This window comes from Trachinotus anak, unplaced genomic scaffold (genome assembly GCF_046630095.1).
Source record: "Trachinotus anak isolate AG129_WGS33_773 ecotype Australia unplaced genomic scaffold, CSIRO_AGI_Tana_v1 ptg000025l, whole genome shotgun sequence".
NCBI lineage: Eukaryota > Metazoa > Chordata > Actinopteri > Carangiformes > Carangidae > Trachinotus > Trachinotus anak.
This window is the reverse complement of record NW_027273876.1, coordinates 21,610,223-21,623,523: the sequence shown is the minus strand read 5'-3', so window position 1 is coordinate 21,623,523 and position 13,301 is coordinate 21,610,223. Positions and strand designations below refer to the sequence as shown.

The window sequence follows — 13,301 nt, the reverse complement described above, 5'->3', positions numbered from 1 at the left end:
TTTCATGAGGGTCAGTAATGTTTAAATCCCTGCAGAGCAGCCATAAAATCATCATCCTGAGACAGTAGATGAGCCTCAGAGCTTCTCTTCTGTAGGAATGTTTGTGGATTTCACATGGGACCAAATGTATAAACCAACAGCTCTGGTACCTTTAGTGGTGATGATGGGAAAACACGATAATCTCTGGGGCAGTAAAGTTGTTTCCATTCAGAGTTATGGTCCCAGTGGAAGGGTCCAGTATAAAATATGAGCATTATAGAAAAATGAGCATTAAGGCTTCAGATGGAGCTGATGAGTAGTTTTATCAATCACACTGGAGCCAAACTCCGTCTGACCAGTCACTTTCACTGTGACATTTAAACTGATTCAGCCCCATGTGGAGAACTGATGATCTTCTGAAGGTGTTAAAACTACTGCAGGTGTTTTGCATTTCTACACCTCATGGTGCATTTATTCATTTATTTAATGTCAGAGGAATGAATTCTTACCCCCAGGAGAGTTCACAACAACATCTCAGATACATTTCATTTTTTCATCAGTTATGATGTTTATCTGATTCATTAAGGTAAAAACAGTCTGTCTTTACCTGGCCCAGTCTGTGACCTCAGCACGCCACGGCTCAGAGAGACTGAGACTGAGCAGAGGTGCAGTTTGAGAACAGGGAGGCAACTGCTTGGGGCCCCAGGCTGTTTGGGCCCCAGTGTTTCAAATTGCTGCTTCTTTGCCCTTAAATAACCAAAGGACAAATTACAGTGGCATCTCAGCAGGAAACCTCCCTAAAGGGGCTCCATGTCATTCCCTGGAATGCTGATTGGCAGGGCCTCTGGTAATTCTTTTTGCTTAGGGCCCCAACGGACTCTAGAATCACCACTGAGACTGAGCCAGTGAAGTTTTAACTCATGTAGTTAAAAATTGTTTGGTTCAGGCCACAGTGAGCACTGTGTTAAACAGGGTCTGCAGTGGGGTGGGTGTGTCTCCACAGGTAGAGATGAGATGAAGAAATATGACCCAGGAAGCGCAGTTTGAGTGACACATACATCGACCCTGGTTTTTAGCTTTAGCTTCAGCCCAGTGTGGGAAGCCTCCTCATTCATTTAAACCAATGAGCATCAGTCTGAACGCATCTGTTGACTTAGGCTAGAATTAAGTGATTTTCTCCATTATAATTAAAACAGTAATAAATGCACTAAAATAACAACACTCAGTCGTGTGCGTCTCATCTTTTCATCTCAAAGCTGTTGACAGTCACATGTGCGGCTGACAGAGATCTTACCTGCTCTTCTCTGACGTCACACACTTCCTGTTTGAAGCCACTGCCCAGTGTCCTCCACCTGTTGGAAGAGTAATGATAATGTTAATCATGATAACCATACACTCAGTTAGGTTTGAGTCCGACCTGTGGCCCTTTGCTGCATGTCACCCCCTCACTGTCTCTCCTCGGATTTCCTGTCTCTTCCTGAGTGTCACAATAAAGGGAAAGCACTGCCCAAAAACCTCAATAGAGCACGATTGGCTTGATACCGGATGTTACAGAGCATGGGATTGGCTGTTCTGGGAGAGGGGTGGGACCTGTATCTCATAACCAGTTTTCTCCTTCCTTATAACGTCTCTGATAATACTGAGAGGTGTTTAATACAGAAAGGACAAGACCTTAGAGACACCTCCCAGTGTAATGTAGTGAGGCTGTTTTGAAAAGAGCCTCCACATGTTCGGTTTCTCCCTGTGATTGACAGTGAGTCAAAGCGTCGAAGCACAACCCCTGAAAGCTCCAACGGTTCCTGTGGATCATGATGCTTGGACGCGTTCTGTGTTTTTTCTTCCCTCTGGCAGGGGCAACAAACTGCCAAGATGCATGTAATCAAGCAGCCAATAAATACACGAGAATAGCACGACAAGAATGTTCACACAGTTAATGTGGATCCCACAGAGCGCCAACAGCTCTGTCAATCCCAGTGGGATCTGGGAGAGGGTACAGCAGGGAAATGGGCACATTCCAGTTAACTGAAGACTTGATTCCTGCACCTCGGAGACGAACCATGTGGATCCACATGGGCTGAGGTGGACCTGGTGCAGAGTGATATCAGACATTTAAAGAGGAGGGTGCTGCTAGCTACAGTCCAGCTTGTTTGCATAGGTGTGAACTTAGTTGCTTGAGGGCTTTGCAAGCCATCTGATTTTACTATCTTGCACAAGCAAACACAAAAACACACAAAGACTGAAGACACTCACACACACTCACAGCATGCACAATCTTTTATGTTCCTTGGAAGAAGAACTTGAGGGCAGCAGATATAAATCTTCCAATAAGCCAAGAGACTGAGATGAATTAAGACGTATTGTTTTTCATCAGCTGGATTCTGGTTTCATATCAAATCACCCTGACTGACGGTACAATAACAACCTATATTTCATGATGTATAGTGCTTCATTAAGTTGCTGAATCACTGAAGAAACAGCTCTAGTCTGCACAGTTTAATAAACATAATTCTTTCCCATGTGATAAGAGGACTACAAAACCTTTCCAAGGAAATGACGCTGACATGAAGTCATGCTGTTCCTCTCAGCTACTCTATGGCAGCATCCAGTGTTTTGTCAGAAAGAGCCAACAACAACAGCAAAACCCTCTAATTTTCATTATCTCTTTGTAATTAAGAAGACGGAGAGCATCTTCTCTAACCCTCAGGTCCAGGAGGAAATTATTCCTCCAAAGACCGAGTGGGGCAGATCTCTGCCTTTTTGGAATCATACACATCTTTTCCCCCTGAGCGATGGATTTCATGTACATTCTGTTCCAGGATACAAACAACGAGGCCATTACCCGGTGGAAGCATTCACAGCCTCGTCCATGTCCATTCATCCAGACCAGTGCCCATTCTTGACAGTTTTACTTTGGTCTTTTTCAGCCTTGTTATTTTGATCTATGTATGCATGCTGCTTAAGGCAGAGTTAGACCGAGGGGATTCAGACCAGCAGAACCTGAGACCTCTTCCCCCGTGGATTGTTATTACAGGCACATCATGTACCCAAACATCACGGATCTCTCAGGGCGACACAACAGTCTGATTCTGGTGCTGTTTATGCTTCCTGTTTTATAAAGTGGTTGTTTTAGGGAGGTATCTGAAGGCAGATGTCATGTTTCCCTTTAGTCAGTGAAGGCTAAAGACCTGGACACAGCAGAATCTAGAACGGCTAAATGAGCTCATTCCATTGGAGCTGGTGTGATCAGAGGACCTGCTCAAGGAGGCGAAATTAATCGGTGCAGATGATCCCAGCAGAGTTCAGCTTTGGTGAACTTGTGAAATTGACCAATAACAAGCTGTTGCATTACAGAGTTACAGCACTAATACTAATACTCACAAATCTATATTACACTGCAGGACAGGACTACAGATATCATACACACACAATAAACAGCAGCATGATTCATAAAGTTCTGTTGTTGTTGAAGTCTTTAGAAAAAATGTCTTCAACTCTGGAACAGCTGAAAACAGAGGTCACTGATAGTTGGACTGCCGTCCGGATCCGGGTCTGGATCCAGGTGACGTCCTGTCCAGACCTGGACCATTAAATTATTGAGAACAGAGTGTAACCAACAGTTTTTTAGCCTTTAAAGTACTGTTTATCTGGTGCACCATATAAATCAATATATTCAATAATATCAAATATATTGATATATCAATTATTTTGATATTTCCTACCAATTTGATATTCTTCATAAAAAAAAATTGCATTTCTCTGTGGACTGAGGCTTTGATACTTTCACAGTATTAATATAGAACCTAGACCTGCTTTATAATCACAAACACATGGACATCTACCTTCAGACTGGATGGAGCTTTAAACTGCATATGACAGTCTTCATCAGTGGAGGGGCTTTGGGAACAGGACTCAATTTCTGGTGATTTAATGGCTTTAATGAGGTCATTTACTAGGCTTACATTTCAACTAAGTCAGATCATAAAGGTAAACATAGGTACAGGTAGGTCACATACAAAAAGCAGGTAAGAGGCAGGACTTCTGGGACAGGTGTGCAGGAGGGAGCAGGATCAGGTGACTGACTCTGAGGGCATCTGGTGGACAGGTGGAGAAGGACAAGGTCTGGAAATTCTCATTTAAATGTAGGGTAGATAAATTACACTGCTGTACAAGAGTTATCTGATTTAGCTCCATGTGATACACAAGTTTAAAATAAGGTCATTAAGGAAAAGCATCAGTTATCTACGTGGCCTCTGTGCAAACACTAAGCTTCCCTGTCATTCTCTCCAATGACACTTTGAGGAAACATATAATTTCCTCATCATGGTTCACAGCCAGTGTCACAAAAGTGCTGCTCAATTACCAGTCTTAGTGGCAGGGGGGGCGACCAACCATAGAGGCGACCACAAAAGAACCAGGTAGCATTCAACAGGAAACATCACCTCGGCCAATTACCCATGAGCTCATATGTTGCCAAAACAGCCATTAATCCGAGCAGTGAGCACACGGAGGGTTAGAGCAGCTTCCAAGGCCTCCGCCAAGGGTCAGAGGACTCACAGGGTCCAAGACCAAGGAGGACGTGTGATACGGCAAACAAAAGAATTGATCGTTCATTGTGGGACACTGAATCTGTCGTTCTTACTGCATGTGATGAAAGTGCAGAAAGGTATTCAATTTTTTCTGGATTTACACTTTATATAGTTGAAACACTGTCCAGAGCGCTCGGCCGCTCTCTGTCCCTGAGCTGCTGTCATATCAGGACCCAATAATACAAACCAGTTACGAGAGGAGAGCGTGATGTCCTGCAAACCCTCCAAAGGTGCGTGTCAGGTGATGAACGACGAAGGCTTACACATGTAAAAATGAACACAAGTGAAACCAGACTTCATACCACACTTCAGTGTGTACAGCACTGGAATCTACTGGGAGCCACGTGTCCCATCATCAGAGCTTAACTGGAGAAATAATATAACAACCAGACAACTGAGTAAGGTGTGTTTGTGTGATGGGAGGCCGGAGCGAGGCACCTCGACGCTGACAGAAAACTGGCTGTGGTGCTAATTTTCAACAAATTATCAGAATTAACCCTTTCATTAAATATTATTCTGATCCATGTCAGTGACATACATCACCTGGTTATTCATTACTTTTCCATTTCCAAAAGGAATAATCAACAGTCCCTTAAAGGGAGAAAATGGGTTAAAAGTTAAATTAAATGACCAGTTATGTCTTTTTTTCATGCATTCAGAGAGAGAGACTGTGAATTATGCAGGAGGCACTTTGAATGGTCGTAGCAGGAAAATCACAGGTGTAACTAATAACATTAACAATGGCTCTGATCCACTGACGTGTCCCAGGAAGACGTGTCAGGGAAACAGCATGTGCAGACTCAGGGCCCTGGAACTGATACACCTTAGTGGAATGCAGCAATCATTAATTATTGTTATAAACTGCACCTGGACTGTTCCTGCTCAGAGACGTTCACATGAAAAAGAAGATGGGGGAGCACAGGGTGGCCTGGGCCGCCGAGGTTTTTCTCAGAATAGAGGTGCAGTCTGCTGTGAGGTGGAGAGCCTCTGACACAAACCTGTGGTCCTGAGCTACAAATAAATATTTTCTAATGATTTGATTCATTTTATCTCTGCAACTACTGTTTGTGTTCTAGTGAAGGTTTGTACAGACGCTGATGTTTTGATGGTTCCCTGAATTTTCATCCAGAACAATCAAAATGTTTTCATGACCAAACAGCAAAACTAATGTCGATGAATCTCTACAAACCTGAACATGACACGTTGCTGCTGTGGGTGAGAGACCACAACACCAACAACCAGGTGCTGTTCACAGACGCCTGATGTGACTGTGTGTGTCTGTCAGTCACCCTCAACGTGGATAAAAGTGTAATAAGCATCTTCAGGTGGGAGGAGATTCTCTGTTTCTACCTCAGCTTCAGCTTAATGTGAGACTGTCAGTTCAATATTTTAAGAAAAAAAAAAAATCTGATATTATCGGGCCAGATATTATTGCAGGTGGGCCAGTTTTGGCCCACGGGCCACCACTTGCCAACCACTGCCCTATTTATTACCCCCTCTGTCTTATCTGTGTCCCATTAAATCAGTCGCACACACAGCACTGTCCGACTGTCTGTGGCCCTGTTGCTATGGTGACTGTATACACAAAATACCACATGCTGCTGTGATATTGACTGGTTTCACTACCAATAACAACAACAGCCCAGCGACCACAGGAACAGGCTTTTCCAGCTCCGACATCCGAGAGGAACAGAACCTCCAACTACACTGTCGTTGTTAATTCAAGCCTCAATTAGTATCAGAAAGTGACACGACCGCCGGCAGCTGTGGAGATGCTTTCACTCAGCCAGACCAAAGTGATTCAAACAGCCAGCTGAGTGAAATGGTCACTGTGCCATGAGCAGGCGCTGATTCATTTGGTGAAGGAATTTCCAGTTGCTGCACAGACAGATCTTCTCTGTTGAGATGAAAGCATACCAGTTCACCAAGAATCACAACTGCTAAGAGTCCATTATGACTAAATCTGACCCGAGGACCTCCAGCATGGCCGCCAGAGGGTGCATTCACTGCAGTGAGTCCTCTACTCTCCTGCCAGCTCAGCAATTAGTTAATTATCTGGAGCTCCCTGTGACGATCAGCCAAACCACTGAAATTCAGACGCTCTAAACTGTGGCTGTGCAGAGGCCACGAGGAGAGAGATCCTCCAAACATGTCCAGATCATACCTTTCATTAAACAAAGCTCAATAGCTTGTTTACACGAGGCCGGGGTGTCCACCAAACAAACACCAGCGCCGCACTGTTGGTTTGCCAGAGAGGCAGATAAATGTTTGTTTGCTGTGAGTCATCGTGGGGGAATGCAAGCTGTTTAGGGCGGGATGCTGCTGGTGTTCTGTTTGTGTACGTGTGTGTGGCCATGAATACACACACGTAGCATGTGATTGGCTGTACATGTATGTGTATACATTGTCACTTAGGCCCGACAGTATTTACACCAAACATGTGTAAGCACTTGAAGGCCACTGTGTGTAAACTCTGTGTGAAAACCAATTTAGCCTAGTAAATATGAAACGGTGAAATGTTTATGCAAATGTAATTAGCAAACTAATGGGCTCTCACATCAACAAGTATTGATTGATAACATCTGCCTGATGTGTGAGATCATTACATTCTTCCACAAAGGTTGCATTACAGCACCCAAAGTCCAATCAGGCACAGTGAGCGCCGCCAAGTCTGAAACACAATAACACAAGTTATAGAAAATAACAGCTCGTCAGAACGTCACATCTTTCATACAAACTCTGAGTCTGATCCACGGATCAGTGTCCGGACTCAGGTTCAGAGTCGCTCTATAAACACGACATCCCGCTGCAGACACTGTGTATGCGTTTGCAGCAGATGTGATAGTCATCAGTGTTGTGAGTTTCACCGTGGCCAGATGGCCGGCTCATTCCTGCGACGCCAAAACTTAAACACTAACAATTATAAGTACAAGTGCATTAGAGCGAGGAGCCAGAATCGTCCCAGTCATCTGCTCTTATGTTACAAAAAAAGCAAAATCATCGTCATTTAATCATTAAGCCAAATATGTTTTTAAAAGCAGCTTTAAAGCTGCAGCACAGTTCAATACAAAGCTGCTGTAGGAGAAAACAAGCATTTTTAAAAAAGAAAAGTCCATCCTCACATTCACCTACGAAGGCAAACATTTCACTACATATTAACGAAGCACCTCTAACTGTGTGGCAGTAATCCCTGTGGGCTGTCTGCTGGTAACTAGCCCACAGTTTCTGAGTGGAGGCTAGTTAGCCGTGCTAGCTGCCAGATGTTATGAATTCCCTCAAGACAGTGTCAAGATATCACAGTCAAGGTTTGTCAGGTAAGAGTGACCTTTGACCTTTGACCATCAAAATCTAAATCAATTCACTTTTGAATTGATTACTGAGATGTGACAGACGGATGGATGGAGAGACGACAACAGAGCTCCTCTGTCCCCGGCTGTCGCCGGCGTGGAGGCATAAAAATGGCAGCAAGAAATATTATTAGAGAGGCCTTCTGACAAAATATATATCTTAACGCTTAAAACTTACAGTCAGGATGAAGAAAACTACTTTCAGTTTCAAGGAAATATCTTCACATTGCAGGTTTTTGTTTTGCAGTTGCATCATTGAAATATTCCAAATAGTTGGAATAATTTACTGACTGCACGAAGTGTTGACTGATCCATCATCGTGTCCCGGTCATCCAGCTGCTCGGACTCATTTCAGAGCTCCGTTTATACTTTATGGCTGTGATGATCAGTAGCTGGATCCTGGTAACAACAACACAGTGAGATTTATTCACAAACTTATGAGCTTTTTAGATGAATAGTGTCTGTTTCTTGTTAACCTGATTGATTGGAGAGTAAATAGAGCTGACTGTATTGATCCTCTCTGCAGCCTCACACAATCTATTTTCTACAATAACCAGGATCCTGTCATCTGCTGCAGCGTTGCTCCACATCTGAACCTTTGAAGTCAAAGCAGGAGCGAGCGAACGCTCTGCGCAGGTATGAATGTGAAGGTCAGGAAACGCTGAGCGCTCAGCGAAAGGTTAAAAGACTAGAACACATCTCAGTGGATTACGTCTCATGAACTCAATCCCTTTAAGCCGTGTCACAAACCCACCAAAGTATTAGACAGATTCCACAGCAAGAATTCATAATGACATCTTAAAACCATTTTGTGCAGAGCAGCAGAATAAACTCATTAAAGTTTGCAAAGGTGTTGCTCAACCTGCCAGATCTGTCTGTAACTTTATCTCCAGCGCTTTTTGATGCTTCGCTCCAAATGTTTCATTGGGCACATCTTCTTCGATTGAAGGTCAGTGCCCATATTAGGCACCTGACAGCGGCTGCTCATCCTCACAGTAATTTAGATAGAAAAGGCTTTAATTGCAAATGCTTTCACTAGAAACAGAAGCAGGTAAAATACATTTAAAACCTATCAACATCAGTTAGGACGTACCTGTACGGCTGCAGATGCTGAGCTCAGGTCAGTGCTGCTTTGTGTGGATTATCTCTGGTTTGATATCATTACTCTCCCTCCCTGTTCTGCTGCTGAATCCATAAACCTTCTCATACACTGCAGTGCTCTTGTTTCCCTGCTGCTGGTCATGAGAGTCAATCTTCTCCCCCTGATGTTTTTACTTGACTGGGCAGGTGGCATCCTCTCGTCTATACGCTCCACACGTCGGCTCATACGTGACACGTACAGCAGAAATTCCCTGATAGCTCGCTGACTCAGGAGATCTGAGGCCCTCATCTCTTTAAACAGCCTCCGTACAATCATGCTACTGTGTGCCTCCATCCTGCCAACATGCCAAAAGCACTCCCTGCTTTACATGGGACAATGCAATTCATTTCACTTTGAATTTACAGTATGTACGAGAGCTAGAGGAGAGATGTGGCTATTAGCACATGCATGAAATTTACATAGAGAGATATGAGCAGAGCTGACAGCAGCTCTCACAATACCATGTAAAGTAACAAAAGCACAACTGCAGGATCAAAACAGATGTTTTACATCTGGGCTAACTTCTGCATAATCTAAACACATTACTTATTATTGCAATTACTCGTGTCTTACAATGTAATTAGACATCATAGAAAACCCATAGGCTGCATTTCAGCAACACAAATTATGTAGGATGTGTGCGCCAGTTCGGTTTACTGGAACTCTAATTGGACACATGTGGTAGGATGTGTCCAAGTACTAATTCATGAGAAGCCAGTAACATGCAGCCAGTCTGTGTGGCATTCAGCTGCAGGTGAAACTGAGGGCGTGAAGCTCACAGAAGCCCCGACTAACCACAGTGTCACTGACTACATGTAGAGGCAATAAATCTTTAATGGTCAAGTTACAGCGCAGTGTCTGAAGCTTATCTTCAGTGGTATTTAGCTGTGCACATAGTTTTGGATCAAGTAGCTATTTGTAAGTTTTGTGACTGTCACACAGCCAACGTTAGCATTAACAGCTGTTTACTGACCAGTCCTGCCAAGATCCTCAGTGACTCAGTGTCGGAAAGTCACGAGACAGGCCAACCAGGCCGTGGCTAGCTGGTTAGCATGCGAACTTCAGTACAAGAGGAAGGAAGTGTGATGCAGAACTCACAGCATTTCTTCTTGACTGGTAAGTAAACAGCTGTTAATGCTACCGTTAGCTGTGTAGCAACAGGAAAACGCACAAATTGCTCCGTTAATCAACTGGGTTTTGTGATATTTATCACATTTAGATTTCTGTGTCCACCACAACAAAATACAGCCGCCATCTTCAGGAAGTGCACACATTACTCCAATTAATCCACAGAACTCAATCAGTTTTTACTGAATATAGCTTTTGCTGAAGAAATAGTCCCTTTGAAGACTATTAAACACAGTCTCTCAATCAAAACAAGAATGGTGGTTGTCTTCACCACCACTGCCGTCAGCTTCTCCTGGCCTGGATTCCTTCAGTGTCAGTGGTTCAGGAGGTTTTTACCTGGAGCTGAATTAACCACTTTTCTTCTACTACCATCCTCAGCAGGTCAAATTTACCAAGACACATACGTCCTCAGTTCAACTCCAGGGACCTCAGTTGTGTGTTATACCCAGAGTCAGTACGTCTAAATCCAGGGGTGTACTGACACAACCCCCCCCCCCACTGCTAATTTTGTCGGCTAACCCTGTTTGTCGATGTAACAGGTACCAGACCAGGTGTGAATTTGGCCTCTATGTTGATCTGGGAGGAAAAATATCCAGATTACAAAGATTTTGGACTGACCAACAAGTATAAAAAAAGCCTATGAATATTACTTTTTAATCATTTTAGCAAGTGCATGTTAGTAAAGGTTACATGTGTACTATACAGTCACAGCAGAAACCCAGTGTAGACTGCACACCTGTTGAGTTGTGTTGTGATATTTCAAAGACTCGACAGATTAAACCAAAACTAAGATATAAACATATTTTCTGCTATAGAAATTAAATTGTCTTGAGTCATTGTGTTGTAAAATGTGTTTATATATGCTTATGTTGCCGAGGTTTTTTTTTCCCGAATCCCACACTGTACCCCCTAAATCTGGCTCGATGATACTGTTGTGACAAGTCGTCTCAATGACATGCAGTGTTTTAGCTTCCATCATCCTACAGGGTGACTGACTGAACCTGTAGCCACATATCAACAGCATGTTGTTGATATGTGACCTACAGGCTGGTGCTCAGGAAAACAGGAAACATGGACACACAGTGAATATGAGTGAGGGAAACAAACTGCAGGACTGTTTGACCCCGATCAGCTGAGACCAGGTCCAGGACCAGAAAACAAAGATCTTAAATATAAAGGAGCCATTAAGTGACATAAACAAGACGCTGAACTCAGCAGGTTAAGGTGACCAACAGATGCTGATTGTGAAGATCAGTTTAGAGAGGAGAGCTCCCTGAAACTCGAGCACAGCACTCAGCCTGAGCCCTAACAACTGACAACACAGCTGACCTATTTCAATGATTTGTCTCCTGACATCTGAATGATCTGCCTCCCAGTGAAACTCCACTCTGTGACTGCTGCAGGATTTTATCTGCTCAAACTAACACAACCAGTTTTCTCTGATGTATGTTCAGGGTAAAAACTATACAAGTGTCCCAGGTCTCCTCTGGATCTGAGGCACAATAACTGTTTGAATTCACACTAATGAAAAGGACAGAGGATGACAATCATTTAAACATCACAAACACACACAAACATGTGACTCGTATGCACTCAAAATCTCCCAACCAGTGATAATATGTCAACAAAAATTATTCTTCTTCGTGACCTCACTTTAGAAGATGGAAATAAAAAGTAACTAAAGCTTTGATGAAATATGTTGTAATTTTGTGAGAATGTAAAAGACTTTAATGTAAAAGTTCATTTACAAATTAAATTACATTAACTGTTGTAATCAGATCAAACCTAATGTGGATTTAAAGTGAACAAACACAAAATGATGCTAAGAACACTAATAACTGTGACAGCACACAACCAATAGAACCTAAGGTCAAAGCTGTGAAATTAATAGATTTCCTTTAATACTCGTCAGTGTTAAATAGGAGCTGCACCATTAATCCAGATATATATTTATATATCTAATATGGTGAAGTGTAACATCCAAATTACATGAGCTTCACATTTTTTTTACAAAGGTAAAATGTGTCACAACAGACCATAAATGAAACGTTGTGGTGCTGTAAACACGCCTCAGCCTACAAATCATGCTCTCCAGATGTAAAAGAACATTTGTTTTGTACAAGGCCCAGTAAAATTCAAATCATCAACATTTTTATATTTTTTTCAGAAAAAATCAACTAACTGACTCATAAGACTCATCACAATATCTGACAAAATAATGGAAATAGGATTTTTTTCTGCTTATTGTTCAGCCATAAATATAACAAAGACAAACTTCTTAAAATCCTGTTCATCTGTTTGATCATCATCATCATCATCATCATCATCATCATCATCACGACTTCTGAAAAGGTTTTTCTGATTGTTATTGGCACACATCACAGTAGCTGTGGTGCTAGTTATCATCTTCCAGTGTAACGTCACCTTCTGCAGGTTATAATATCTCCACGACTGTCACATGACCACCTCTCGTATGTGTCACAGTCGCTTTGCTTTAGAAAAATCCCTGTGGATCTGTGTCTCGCACCCTGACGTCATGTTCCTGACACCTGCACGTTCAGTGTTTTCTAATTATCCCAGGTCTGCTGCTTCTGACCGTCTACATCTGGAGTCTGCTCATTTCCAACAGCACAACGTTCAGGTGGCATCCAGACTGAGAAGAGTCATTTATTTACAACGGGTTTGTTGAATCTGAAGAAGATACACGACAAGTTCAGGATAAGAATATGAAAATGTTCTTGCATGAGTCTGTAACTGAAGCAGGGATCACGCTGCCGCTGCAGTGACACTGAGTGAGCAGCTGTATTTCAAACAGCCGGAGTCAGAGACAGAAGAATGAGAGCGCGGTGTTACTGCAGAGCGAACTGACGTGGGCTCTGTGAATGTAAACACAACAGTCTGGTTTTAACAAGTACAAAAAAACCTTTTCCACAAACCTCACGACACGAGCACAACACCTGCAGCCATAGTAACTGTTCACATCAAAGACGCCGACGGCTGATGGTGAAAACGAGATTTAAATGTCACTGACAGACTTTTTGTGGACTGAGACGAGGATGACTAACAGAGCAGATGACTAAAGTGTGACTGAACCTCATACACATTACAAGGCTGAAACCA

The 13,301-nt window shown here is 42.9% G+C and overlaps 1 protein-coding gene across 5 annotated transcripts in view; it reads right to left on the bottom strand.

The window, feature by feature from the left end:
- The window catches only part of myocd (myocardin), a 114,942-nt gene that overhangs the window by 100,509 nt on the left and 1,132 nt on the right, over positions 1–13,301 (bottom strand). For all 5 annotated transcript variants that reach the window (XM_071462148.1, XM_071462149.1, XM_071462150.1 and 2 more), the window contains exon 2: positions 1,274–1,331. The gene's annotated coding sequence lies outside the window, so the exon portion shown is untranslated. The remainder of the gene's footprint in view (positions 1–1,273; positions 1,332–13,301) is intronic.